At 43.3% G+C, this 12,864-nt stretch overlaps 1 long non-coding RNA gene across 1 annotated transcript in view; it reads left to right on the top strand.

The window, feature by feature from the left end:
- LOC135453051 (uncharacterized) overlaps nucleotides 1-12,864 on the top strand; it is a 43,382-nt gene that overhangs the window by 19,498 nt on the left and 11,020 nt on the right. Inside the window, exons 2-3 of the long non-coding RNA XR_010441761.1 lie at nucleotides 10,557-10,762; nucleotides 12,553-12,845. This is a non-coding gene — a long non-coding RNA (uncharacterized LOC135453051). The remainder of the gene's footprint in view (nucleotides 1-10,556; nucleotides 10,763-12,552; nucleotides 12,846-12,864) is intronic.

Below are 12,864 nucleotides of genomic sequence, written 5' to 3' on the forward strand. Positions count from 1 at the left end.
TCATGGGGCAATGCTCTGGGCAATGGGCAGTTCTCTCCCTCTGAAAAGAGTATCAGCTACACCTGATTGTAAGAGAGGTGAAGGATGCACCAGGGAGCAGCAAGCTGCAAGGGGAGGCTCTGCTACCAACTGAGAATGCCACAGAGCTCATCTGCAGATGTGAACTCCCATTTAATGCAATTTCCAGCAAATCTTTAATCGAGCTCATGACCAGCCTTCTTATGTCACTTTTATCTGGATCTCTCTCGTCTCACCCCATAAAAAGTGGCTTTTATGAAGATGTGGAGTAGCCTACTGCACAAATGACACATCACCTCCTGAAATCTAATAGAGCTGTCATCCTTGTGCTGCTGTTGTATCTGTTAAAGCCATCAGCTGAACATCTGTCCCTCTGTATTTTATACATTACAAACCACTTTGCCAACTGCCTCCACCCAGCTAGGTTGCCGGAAACGCTGCATTTTAAATGCTTTTAGAGTGGGAGGAAAGAGGGAGTGTTTTTTTCATTTTTCAGTCAGCTGCATCTGATAAAAAAACACTTTGTAGTGCTGGGTAACCCCAAACATTTAGAAGCTGGTTTGCAAGCCATGCTGCAGTGTTATAAAAAGGACTGGAGCTCTTCAAAACTCATTCGATTGGAATCACACTGGACCCAAATTTGGCAAGAAAACCAGCTAATTTCAGTGCTGAAATCTGTAACAAACTGGAAGTAATTCTCCATTAGCATGGAGTTCATATAAATCAAGGCTTCTGCTTCCAAAACTGAATTACCCACAACAGCATAAGCTATTGTTGCTTTTAGGAGCAGACATCCAAACCCAAGCATGTCCACTTCCAGGTGTTCAATGCTGTAATGGGGGCCAAGATTTTTTGAGATATTTGTATAAGTTAAACAACATGTTGAGCTTTCCTGAAAAAAACTGGTCTCCTTTTGGAAGGGATTTCAACCCTTTCAAAATAATAATCTTTTTTTTTCTGATTCTGAATATTTTTAGAAATATTCTCGATTTCTATAGAAATATTCTAATTTTCTGGCAGGATCTTTGTATTTGGCTTGATGATGCCCACGGGGAAGAGCTGCAAAGAGCTCATGAGCCTGGACCAGCAGCAGAGGCTGCAGAAAGCAGTGATGAAACAGAGGGAGCAGGAGCAGACTGCAGGGCATGGCCAGAGGAGCTTCCTTGGCAAATCCCCCTTCCCACACACAGTTGGGTAACACAATTTCATCACATGCACCTCAAACAGAATTTGATCTCCTTGTAAAGAGTGAGGAGCTGAGCAGATTGCTATTAAAATCAACCAGATTTCATGGAATTGACTGTAGGGTGGCAAACATGAAATAGCCAACTGCTATTTCTTTTTTACTCTTGTTTTAATGCTTTTTTGCCTAAACAGCAGCAGGTGTTCTGGGCTGCCCTGTCAGCGTTTCCATATGGGTCAGAAACTAAATCAGCTACCAAATATGGATGCAGAGTAATTAATTACTCCTGCAGTACTTCTCTCTCTTCGCTGATATTGCATTTATTTTCATTTTGAGCTGTGTGGCAGTTCCCAAGGCAGTGTCTGACTTTGTTTGCAACTTGGTGTAGTGAAAAGAACATAATTTGCTGTCCCTAATTCTAAATGTTGCTATTGTGTTATGGGTTTTTTTTTTACCTGACACTCTTTTGCTTAGACAATGCTGGAGAGTCAAGCCATCTATAAAGATGATGTAAGTTTAATGCATTGTGATGGGGATTGATATGGAATATGGTGTATTTGAGAGTTCATCTTGAGGGAAAAGTCACACTACAGCCAATTTATTAGCTGTGATGTTTCTTAATATCTTGAGAAGCTCACCCTGTTGCACCTGCCAAGAAAGGCTGTCTCCTGGAAGAGCTCAGGCAGTTTATCTCAATAGATACTTGGATACAGCATAAAAGACACTTGCTGGCTGTGTACCTGCATTTAAAATGGGTTAAGACTAAACTGTGTGTGTCTGCAGCCTGAGTATGTGCTGCTGATAAACTCATAATCAAAGAAGTGAAACCCTTTTGAAGATCAAAGGAACTGTTGTTATGCGTATCTGATTGCAAGCAATGGTCTACAATGTCTTGTAGCAGCAAATACAATCAGGGGCACAACCAGGAGTGGTTGGGATGGAGACATGGGGATTTAGGACTCTTCTCTGGTCTTGGGCACTCTGACCCAGTGTTAGGAGCAAAATACACAACATTGCTGCCACATACTTCCAGTTTCTCCTACAAACTGAGTTTTCAGTCAGCTGAAGGGACCTGGGAGGAGCAGAGAAACTGTCAGATGTATTCTGTCATGGAAAGATATCCTGACTTTTAGACACAAAGGAAAGCTGTACTTTCTCCCCTGCTTCTCTTTTTCCATATCAGACATGCCCAAGAATGAGGGGGGAAAAAATCACACTTAACTATGGCATGTCTCATCCTTGCATTTTCAGTGTTATGAATTCATGTTGCATGGTTTAGGCTTTGTTCTAGTCCTAACATACTTTCTATTGCAGTAATAATAATATAACCATAGCCTTGTCTGTCTCCTGAAGTTTGGGGGATGAGGGGAATTTCTGTAGACTCAGGGCACAGTTCAAGGAGTCCCTGAGACTAAAGTAGCCACGTGCCAAGATCAGTGCTGATGGGGTGTGGAGGAGTTTGATTAATATGCTGAAATTCAAGCTGTATCTGCCAGAGGCTGGTACTAAAATACCAAAAAAAAAAAAAATTCTAACAAGATAGATGTTTGAGAAATGCTGTAGATGCCTCATGTTGTCAGGGGCACAGGGAGGAGAAACTTTGCCTTGTACTTCTGCAGAGGCCAGATATTATTTTGTTGGTAGATATCAAGAAGCATGTGGGAAATGATAAATGGAATATCTGGAGACAGGGATTTCCACCAAAGGCACCTCAGTGGCAGCCCCAGAGCAGGTTTTCTAGTCTGAAGCAGATCACATGCACTGTCACTAATCCTTCCCTCCCATCCTCCATTCTAGGCAAAATTTCTGTGCCTGGCAGCACTTGCAGGAGTTGTGGTGTGAAGGGGTCTGTACAGTGATTCTGTCTCATCTAGGATATGATCGTGCTCTCTTCCTCTCACCTCCTCCCCTTCCATACATCCCAGCAATGGACTTCCCAGAGCACTTCTGTTCCATAAATAAGGCATGGTCACTCTTGTTTGTCTGTCACTCTTGTTTCTGCCTGAAAATCTGAAGAGGGAGGAAAGGAATATTTCATTGTAAGTGATTTCTAAATGAAGAATTTTAGAACAAGCAAGTCAAAAGAGTACCTTGAGGAGGAGGGAGGTTCAGTAAGGCACTGTATGTTGGAAATCCCTGCTGTAGTTTAAAAGAAAGGCTGCATAGATTCATAGCACAGTACAGGTTATAAGGAATCTTGAAAGATCATCTGGTCCAACCTTATCATGAAGAAAAAATGTGATTAAGGAAATGTCGTGGTCTTGCTATTTCCAGGCATGTTGGATTGTGCCTTGCTTTTGCCAAGGTCAGATGGTGTAACTCTGATAAAGCAGAGTGGGAAATGAGGCTGCTAGGCCATTTCTATTAGTTTTCACATGCTCTGTGTAACCAAAAACTGAAGCACAATCTGTTGGCACAAGATTGTCTGTGTATCCTTAGTTCAGTCAAAGAACTTCTTTGAATACTTGATATTTTAGTCTCAACCATGGTTCACATCTGAAGTAATTTGAAGGTTTATTTTGATTAGAATCTGAATAGTCATTTTTGATTAGCAGTCTGCATAGATCAGAAATGATACTGCAAATCTGGAGCCCTGCTGATTGCCAAAGGTAACACATTCTCTGTGCTTACTCAGGTTTTTGGTGCTGAACTTTTTTGAAGTTGAGCTGAACCATGGAATATTTGTTTGCTTTGCAACTGTTGTCTAGCCATCTGCTTTAGGTTTTGCTTGATTTCAAGAAGGTTGGATTGTTTTGGCTTTTTGTTTTTTATTAAAGATGTTGGATGCATTAATCCTCTGAAAAATCAAAACGCCCTCAAGATTAATTACAGATATGGGTCAGCTATTTGTTGCAGTCTACCCATATGAAACAGGTGTTTGGGTTGGCAAGTCATCCAGGGGCAAGGAAAGGACTTCATAGAGGTTTTTTTTTTCCTTTGAGTTTATGGTGAAACTGAGCTTTACACATTCTCCAGGAGTCAATTACTTCAAACATCGTGTTCTGCAAACAATCCTTACTGGAACAGTTTCACAGAATCACAGAAAAAGTGAGGTTGGATAGAAAATGTACAGGTCATTTAGACCAATCCCTACTCAAAGCACGACCTTTGTCTTTATCATAGCCATCCATGAGGTAGCTGGAGAAAGCAATTAGATGCACCTATCCTCAGCTTGTTCTTTGGCTGAAAAAATGCCATTCTTGGTCTGCCCTGTGCTCCTTGCCTGACTTGGTTACAGCATTTTCATGTCTTTCTTGTCTGAAGTACTTCCTATGGGAACACAGGGCAATCTCTTGCCCTTACTGGTGTCTGCACATGTAGCCTGAAAGGTTGGGCTGGGTTAGGGAGCAGTGCAGGCAAGGCTGGGGAAACGAAATGGGCAGGCAGAAAACTCCCAGCTCAGACAGGCACCTGTGGCTGGCAGCTTTCAGGGGGAGCTGCTGAGCTCACGGTGTTTTCCTGGGGGGAATTCTCCAGCAGCATATTTTGGTGTAGGAACCCAGGTTTGTTTTCCTTAGGTTTATTTGGCAAATGAATAGTGCTTCCAGCAGCCAACAGCACTTCAAATTTGATCCAGCAGGGAGCCCTCTCATCAGGTAGAAGGGATTCAGACTGCAGAGGTTAAACTCAAATGCTGGAGTCCCAGCTCAGCACCCCACTCGTAAGAGCTTGCTCACCATATGCTGACAGATGACTGTCTTTTCCTCAACAACTAAACTCTTGTTTAGCTTTATTTCAAATGTTTACTTTTCTGCTGGGATTTCAATAAAAGCCCCTTGTCCTGCAGCAGCAAGTCATCTAGGACAAGAATGGGGTCTGTAAAACTGTCCTAGTTTTGTGCTTGTAAAGCCCTTTGAGAGAGACTACACTACCCATCCTGTGTTTTGCTTTTGGAAGGAAGTTAAACATACATTATTTAAGTTATTTATGTTATTGTTAGATCATGGGGACAAAGGGGCTGACTGGTAACAAGCATAAAATAGTTGAAATTTATGCCCCTATGATTCTTTTTCTAAAAAACTAAACAAAACAAACTTCCAAAACAGGAAAGGAAGAGGAGGGGGGAAGTGAGGATCAGTTGTTATGTTTTGAGTTGCTTTGGTTTATGCGTTGCATTTTTTCTTTTTGAGCTCCTGTTAGCCTACTGCATCTCAGGCTATCTCTGGTCCCCAGAAATACGGCCACTTATTCAGTTTCTCTAACAGAATAGTTGCTTTTGAAAATTGAATTCTGCAGCTAGACCACTGGTGTGTTGGTCCACTGAGGAGAAGTGTTCCCAGCACAGCACTGTGCACTTGCCTCTGTTTCCTGGTGGCTTTTCCCTCTGTTACTGCACAGTGATCAACCCCCTGTCACAGAACAAATGCTACAGCAGCTCTGGACAGGAGCAGAAAGTGCATTTTAAATGTCTCTTTGCCTTTTCGTTTCCAGCTTTAAATGGTGCTGAGTAGTGGAAAATTCAAGCCTTAAGGTTAGAGCAGCAGCAGCTCTTGAGCCTGCAGTTCCTTTGGTGTGCTCAGTGTTGATTGTGCAGCTCCCACAGCATCCAGCCCCAGCTCTGTGCTGGATTCAGCCCTCCTCCCAGCTTCTGGAGAGGAGGGAGCCAAACCTGCCAGTCCTTCTCCCCTACTGGTGTTGACTAAATCATGTGAGAGGGATTAAGGAGAGCAGTGAAGCATTTTAACCCTGCTCTCTCCACAAGAGCCCTGGGGAACCGGAGTGTTCTCTAACAACTGGGCATGTGCATCAAAGGGCATGAGAGGGGGAGAGAGGTGGAGTTTGACAAAGAGCCCCTAATCCAGTTAGCTCTTGGTGCTGCTGATGGGGCCACAACATGGAACTAAGGAGTGTTTCCTAGAGGATTTCCTCCCTTTGGATTCTGAGCACTAAAGATCTTTTGGGTTTCAGGAAGGCAGCAGTGCCATAGCAGATTGGTGTGGTGCTTCCACAGGCGTTCCCACTCCTCCCTGGAGCTTTCTGAAATCACTCTGCCTTTTGATAGTGGCCCTGCTCCCCAGTTCAGTGCCTCCTCTTTGTGCAGGCACCATGGAGCCCAGGCTGGAGGGAGATAATACTTCCTGAAGTGCTCATTTATCCCAGCGGGAGAGAGGCGGCTCGCAGCATCCACACGGGTTATTAAGCTGCACTGAAAAGAAAGAGCAAACTGCAGAGTTGTATTAGTTTATGTATTATCAGCATTTGTAAGGTACCTGTTGCCCTAGTAACGAGCAACAATGTATATAGGTTCAACCAGGCAAAATCACCCTCTGGTCAGGGAAATAAAAAATTCATGGCCTTTCCTTCGGAGCCACTCCTCCAGCGCTTGGGGAGGAGGGCTTAGGAGAGAAGAAACTGAGCTGGTTGTTATGATGATACAATCCCAGTTTCTGTTCATTCACTGCTCCTGGGAACCCTGCAGAGCTGCTAACAAGCTGTGTGTGTATTGAGAGCACACAGGGATATGCTGGAGGCAGGGGGGACAGAGGGGTGGGCAGGTTCACATCATTTGAAGCCTGCTCAGTGCCTGCCAGAGCAGTGGGCTTGGGGATATCTGGAGCTGCCCTTTCCATGTCCCTCCTGCTCTCATCTCCAAAGGACTGGCTGGGGAGCTCACCATGGGGCTTCTCCTGACCCCATTCACCCCGGGACTAGTTTGTCTTGGCATGAGAGGAGTGACAGACTGCTGTTTGTGTGACAAGTGCCTGTGCTGCCCTGTCCTCACTTCTCAAGGCTTAGTGTTTAATCATTTAATGGGAAACACAGCATTGCCAAACCTGAAAAGCTGCCACAGGTCTCACAGCAGCAGTTACTGTTCTGTGAGGGCTGGATGAGTGAATGAACATGCTGCTGTTGCTGTTTGTGTCACAGGATGGTCTGAAGACCATCGTGCTGGGCACTGGGAGCTCACCATGGCACCATGTCCCACTGGTTGCCCCATCTCTGGAGCAAGGATCCTGGCTGAGCACATGGTCCTCTGGACTTTCAGATGCTTGACACTTGATATTTTCCTTATAGAAAAATAGATTGTTCTGTATACACAGTATAACAAGATAAACATTGTGCTCAGTGTGACAACCAAGAAAAATACTGCAAGAATACCTTAAAGGCTGAGATGGGTTCAGAAGACAATGCTGACTTTGTGTCAATGTCAGGGGGAGAGTCATTGCTCAGGTCCTGGCAGTTGTAGGAGATAAAACAGCACTTTCTATTCCATGTGGGTCAGCTAGTATGGACTTGTTCCTAGCATTGATTCTGTATGCTGGCTAATGACAATACAGTTATTGTTCTTACACCTGTTTGCAAAGGGAAATGAATTGATGACAGAATTTTAGTGTCTCTCCATGAGGCAAATGGGTCAGGTTTCTTTATTTTTGTCATTTAGTGCAGTACATCTAGTCTTTCAAATCTGAGCTGCAACCCAAGATATATATAGGCAATTCAGCCCCTTGTTTTATCATCATCTAAAAGACAATAAAGCAAGCCATTAAAATCTCCGCCAGAGTGAAATAAGAGGTGAGATTCTGATTGCTGTAAACTAGGCAGCCAGCTAAGGGGAATCCAATTATTTTTGGCACTGCAGGGTTTTGCTGCAGGATCACATCACAACTGGTAGCCAGCAGCACAAAACTTACTTCACTTTGGCTTGATGCTTGTCACAATTGCTACACAAACAGTAAAACTTCATAATATGTTACTGTTCTGTGTTCCTATCAATCTCTCTTTGTTGCATCAGAAGAGATTTGTCTTCACTCTCTATCAGCCACCACAGTGATTGCCTCACTGTGACTTTGACTGTAATTTTAATTGTCTATAGATCCTGCACTGATCTTTCTGACACTGAAAGATTTAAGAGTAGAATAAAGCTCCAGAATCGATGTTAACAAGTCTTTACTTGGGACCCTTATTTAATAAACTCTCATAGCCTCTAGGGGTGATAGACAAAACTGACCTTCACTGACTGTAAAAGCAGAAAATCAGTAAATACATTTCTTCAGGAAGTAATGGATGCTTCGTTATTGGAAATCGCCATGGCACCTGAGCCATGGCCACAGCTTTACCTGCCCCAAAGCATTACTGCTCTAGAGTAGATGATTTATTGCCCTGCAAAGGGTGGAATAAACTCAAACTTCTTGCTCAACGCACATTAAGATGTTGCCGCAGAGGTAAAAGTAGCTGATTACTTGCAGTGCAGAGCCTCTTTCCATGTCTAGCAGAACTGACAGTGTAGTTTTAAATGGTCCGAGTTATAGGAGTCTGAACCAAATGTTGTAAAAGATACGGTATGGAACAGCCAGGCTTTGATGAAGACATGGCTGGATAACCTAACAGGCATTCCTTGGCTTAACAGCCCTGCAACAAAGTGTAATGAGTTGTGTGGCTCTGAGTTCAATATGAAGGTTTCTGCTTTAAAAATTAAAGGGAGACAAAAGTAATTGAGTTGGGATTCTGTTCTGGCAGACAACGTGCAGCAGGGACTGTGCCCCCAGTGAAAATGCCATGGAGACAACGTGTCCGCTCCTACCCATCACATTGCTTTCCATGCCAGTGCCTGTCTCCAATCCATACACAAAACCCAGGCTGCTGGCTGCAGTGGTATTTGCAAAGGTGAAATCATGCAACTGTCACTGAAGCCTGCTCGTTCCTGATAGGAAAAGTCGATAAACATTTTACAGATGATGGGTTTGGGCAGCAATTCTAAAGCGACTCTGCTCTGCCTCCTTTTGCCCTCTGGTTTGACTGCTGGGGATGCTGTGTGTACTTCATAGCAAATGGGTATTAAAGGTTTATTAAGTGATACAAGTCTGTTAAGAGGTGCCATCCACAAATCAGTCTAAAATATTCCAGGCTATTGTAAAGCCCTATTACAAGAAAATGGAAGGATTTTGCATCAGTTGATTAACCAGTTAGGAAACTGTGCCTCTCATTAAACTTTCATATGACATATTAAATGTACAGTTGTAAATGAAAGGTGACTAGGCCATTTATTGCAAAACAAATGGATTGATATGATTAAAAGGGGGCTGTTCTTTTGTGTGGGGATACTGTCAAGAGGAATAGGAAGAGCACTCACAAAAATGAGAATGCCACGATGTGCTTTTACTTCAAAACAGAGTCCTGAATCTGCCCTGTTAGAAAAATCTATCACTGAGACTTGAGTGAAGTATTATCTAACCATCTGAGACACAGCCCTATAATTCATGGGTCATTGACACAGTAGAGAAGATCAGTTCTGGCTATTGTAGCAGCAGAGGGACTCTTAATCCATGGATTATTAACGTGGAAAATTGAAGGGGCTGTTACAGGCTTGTGGTTTATTAGACTATTGTGGATTTAGGGAGCTTTAATTTGAAGATTATGGACACAATGGAGTGCAACAGATCCCTTGACAATGTCAGTGGCAAGGCTTTTGTACAGGAGAAAGCTTCTGCTTGAATTCTGTCCTTCCCCATCCCACAGGATACTGCTTAGGAAAACACTTATGGGGCTGCAGTCACCTTTGAAGCTCATTTGATCAAAGTAACTCAGAAACACACTTCTCTGAAGATAATGTTCCCTCAGCTCTCCAATCTGGAAATTACTTCGTTCTAGCAAGGCTTTTCTCACCAGCACTTGATTTTCATCCCCTATTGCTGTTTTGTCTTGCAGAAATTTGATGCTACACTGTGTTTGTATAACATCATTAGGTCCACGGGATGCTTTGCAGGACAAGTGAGTTGAATGTGTTACATTTTGGAGAAGGACTAAGGAATGAAACCTTGGACCTTCACTAGCAACAGCTTTGTGAAATACCCTCCTGCCTCTGATCACCATCTCAAAAGCCTGGGTGAGCTTATCTCAGCTCCCCATCCACCTTGAAGGACTAATGGGGATGTGAGGAGTTTATGGGTATGGAGAGGCACAATGAGGCTTGAACACAACCATAGTTCCAAATAGAACCAGCCTGCTCTGAAAGCACACCAGGGAGAGTTTCTTCCCTGCCCGAGAATGTTGTGTGTCTTTCTTTTACCCTTCTCTGTCCCAGAAGAAGGACAGGAAAATAGAAATTGTTACAGAAAACACTGTGGGAAGGGTTGAGATTGAGGGAGACTCAGAGCTGGCATTGGGGTAAGCACTGTAACTGCAGTGGTTCCACTGCACAGCATGGAACTGGAAACCTTCCTTCTCCATGCTCTGATTTATGTTTGGAGTACAAGAGGAGGAGCTGTGAGCAGGCCAGCACAGGTGCCTGTGCCTCACAGGCTGCTTTGCATCCCTTCCATGGCTGTCTGCAGCTGGGGAGGGGATGAGGAGAGCAGGGAGGAAAGCCAAAAGGCCATCTGTGTGGGCATTGTTGGTTTGTTGTGCTCTTGTCCAGGTAAAGCACAATTTGTTCATGGAGCTTGCTGCTGCTGGAAGCTGAGGAAGCCAAAGCACAAATGGGATCAGAAAGAACTGCACAAGCCCATGGCTGGTGGCTCACGAATGGCTTTTGAATGATGTCTCAGACACAACATTGACACCAAGATTTCCAGCAGTAGGGAGGACAACAGGAAGAACAGCCGTGCTTGCCCTCTTGTCCAGGTAATTTTCCAAAGTTCCTACTTCTTCTATTAGATTTCATTTTAGGGCCGGACAAAACCTTAAAAGCTTTCCCAGCAGGGGAAGGAAGAAGGCAGCTGCACAAAATAAACTACAGTGTGTGTGAACTGGGGAATGGGAAGCAAAAAGGGGGCAGGGAGGTCTGTCAGGCCAAGACAGGTGAACGGAATGCTCCAGTTTCCTGTCCCAAAATCAGTAAGATAAAAAGCCTGTGCAGGACTTCAGAAGGCAACTCAAGAATTTCTAGGAACAGCCCTGGGCACTGGGACAGTCCTCACCCTCTGATGCTCCAGTGTGTACCCAAAGGCTTGGTATATACACAAAATCTCAGCAGTCATGCAGAGATTAGAATAAATTGTAAAATTGGTTGAGTGATTATTTTAATTGAAAAATATATATTTACTTGAAATAAACTCCTGTTTCTCAACTATGCTTATGTTACACAGATAGTTTGGTTTATATTTAATAAAAACTGTTTAGAATAGAAAATGTTTAATATTCAGCCTGGGAATAGTTATTTAGCACAAATAACTATTTCTTCAATATTAATTTCCACTTCAAGTATTTACATTTTCTTGCTTTCCCTTCTTGCCCTCTTCCATTCCTCTCCCCATCAAAATTTACTTACATTTCCCAGGGAATATATGTGGTTTAGAGTAATGCAAAACAAATGATGGATTGAGTGTATTTGCAATGCCCTTTGAAAACTGTCCCAGTGTTCAAATACTGCTCAATTTTATTCTTAAGTGTTCTGCAGCTTACTGCTGCAACATGTCATCTACACAGCCAGGAAGTTGTACAAGATACACAAGATTCAAGCCAACAGGAAAAAATCCAAGTGATCTTTTAGCTAGCTTTTAAAATGAGTAGAATTTTGTGACCCAGAACTCCAGAAATTAATATTATCTGAGCAGTCAAACGCAGATGGTCCACATGAAGTTTTCTGTGTAACTTTTAATTTGACACGTGAAACATTTTATATAATTTTTAAAAATATACTGTGATTTTGAGCCTTATACTATTTAATAGAGCACATATTGTTGCAAAGGAACAAAGACTTGAGAAGCGTTTGGTTCAAGAACCTGGCAGGTTTATGCAGCTTTTAGAATTTGTTAGCCAAAAATGCCTGATTTTTGACAAGCATTCCATGAAATGGGAGCAAACCTTTTAATGCTGATGTGCTGGACACCTGCAAGGAGCTCTGAAATGTTCAGTTGCTCTGACACACTTAACTCTCAAATAGTGGGAAATTTTCCTTTGATTTCAGCACATGTCTCCCACAAGTACACAAGAAAATGTTTGTCTTTATATTATCAGCAGTTTTTATATTACAAAATAGCCAAAGGTCAGAATTTCATTTTCTCTCGGGCATGGTGCTGAATGAACAATAGCTGAATAACTGTATTTGGATTCAGTCACTGATTGCACTCCCTCAAGATATTCTCACAATCACTTATTCTTCCATTTCTGCCCAATAAAGTGGCTGGAGTTTGGTAAACAGCTGGAGTCAAAGGGGTGTGGGAGGTAAAAATACAGCTGAGGTAGGTGAGAGGTTCTGCTGGTGAGAACATGAAGGGAGGAAAGACACTGAGTTCCCAGAGCACTGGGCATCACCCTCCCTGTGAGAGGATTGGGAAACAATGCATATTTTGGTCATTTGGTTGCTAATGTTCAGAGCAGAATTGCATCCTAATTTCAAGTGTTTTGCTAGCAGATGAAGCTTTTCTACTGAAGCCTAGGAAACAGAATGGTTCTGTTTGTCATGTTCACAGGATACCTGGGGCTGCTGTGAAACACTCCATGCTGTATGTGGTGGATAGGAGCTCCCATTGCCATGTGGAACACTGTGATTTTCCCCCATGGGTGCAGGGGTATAACACTGTCTGGGCAGCAACATGGAATTGCTCCTACTCAGGTTACTGCTCTCTTCTGTCTCATGGCCTTCCTGAACGGCAAAGTCACACAGGGAGCCATCAGGAGGCTGCTGACACTGACTCAGAGCAAGCCTGGCCACTTCTCCTCCTCAGCTTTGCCAAGATAACCATCTCTGCTGGGAAGAGCCAAGGTGGGGATCTCTTTCTTTA

The sequence above is a fragment of the Zonotrichia leucophrys genome, chromosome 12 (assembly GCF_028769735.1).
Source record: "Zonotrichia leucophrys gambelii isolate GWCS_2022_RI chromosome 12, RI_Zleu_2.0, whole genome shotgun sequence".
NCBI lineage: Eukaryota > Metazoa > Chordata > Aves > Passeriformes > Passerellidae > Zonotrichia > Zonotrichia leucophrys.